Source organism: Myotis davidii, unplaced genomic scaffold, assembly GCF_000327345.1.
Source record: "Myotis davidii unplaced genomic scaffold, ASM32734v1 scaffold685, whole genome shotgun sequence".
NCBI lineage: Eukaryota > Metazoa > Chordata > Mammalia > Chiroptera > Vespertilionidae > Myotis > Myotis davidii.
In genome coordinates, this window is record NW_006295823.1 from 1,311,249 (window position 1) to 1,312,543 (window position 1,295).

At 45.9% G+C, this 1,295-nt stretch overlaps 1 protein-coding gene across 1 annotated transcript in view; it reads right to left on the reverse strand.

Annotated features, from left to right (window-relative positions):
- Window positions 1-1,295, reverse strand: part of CACNA1S (calcium voltage-gated channel subunit alpha1 S) — a gene marked incomplete at its 5' end in the record, with an annotated part of 26,448 nt that overhangs the window by 5,565 nt on the left and 19,588 nt on the right.

A 1,295-nucleotide genomic window follows, 5' to 3' on the forward strand; every position in this document is an offset into this window, starting at 1 on the left:
TTTTTTTAATATTTTTTTATTTATTTTCGGGAGAGGAAGAGAGAAAAAAATTGATTTGAGAGAGAAACATCAACTGGCTGCCTCCTGCACGCCCCCTGCTGGGGATGGAGCCTTCAACCCTGGCATGTGTCCTTGACTGGGAATCGAACCTGGGACCTCCGGGCTCACAGGTCGACGCTCAACCACTGAGTCACACGGGCCGGGCCACCAGCTCCTCTCTCTCTCTCTCTCTCTCTCTCTCTCTCTCTCTCTGATAGAAGCCAGAATTCTCTCTCTCCAGGCCTGGAATCCGGACCTCGTTTTCCCCGTGGCAGAGCCTTCCTTGGGCTTTGGGCCAGCTGGTCGGGCTCTTGGGCTGTATTAATAGAAGCAGAGGCTATGGGTCCAGGGAGGGGGACGTTCACCTACGGGTGACCCGTCTCCGGGTCGCTGTTAAATGAGATAATACACGCAGGGGCCAGCGCAGTGCCTGTCGCCTGGGAGACAGCCCTCAAACAGGGACTGTGGCTGAGGCAGAGCCGGCCCGGTCTGTCTGGGTGGGACCGGGTTCTGCGTTTTTATCAAAACTGATGGTCAGGCTCTGGCTGGTGTGGCTCAGTGGATAGAGCGTCGGCCTGCAGACGGAAGGGTCCCGGGTTTGATTCCAGTCAAGGGCATGGACCTGGGTTGCGGGTACATCCCCAGTGGGGGGCATGCAGGAGGCAGCTGATCGATGTTTCTCTCTCATCGATGTTTCTATCTCTCTCCCTTCCTCTCTGTAAAAAATTAATTATTTAACAACAAAAAGAAGTTTAATGTTAAAAATGCTGTATTGCTATATGTTTTTAGTAGGCATTATGGCGCTCTCCTAATTCGTAAACAATGACCTTCACATTGCTCCTTCCTTTTCCTCACAGGGAGGCCGTGTTGAGATTGAAGCCGTAGCTGTCCAAGGCCCTCTCACATCAGCATGACTATAAGTGGGCCCGGGGTTATTTGAGTCTGGAATTCTAATAATTTTTGTGAATTAACATCTTAATTTTTACAATCGATGTTGGAAAGTATAAGACTGACTAAAATATCTGAAGTATTATGGAAATACCATTATAATAAGGGCAATTGAACATGAATTGAAAATGAGGTGATGAATCCGGTTAGTGATATAAATTTCATTTATGCACACTCATAAGTGAGAAAAAAAGAGTATAGCTAATTCAGTTAAATCCTTTTAATTTAATGTTGTGAAATATTCAATTCTCATGTCAGATATATGATTCTGCTTTTATTTGAGTTAAATTAAAAATTTAAGTTTGAAT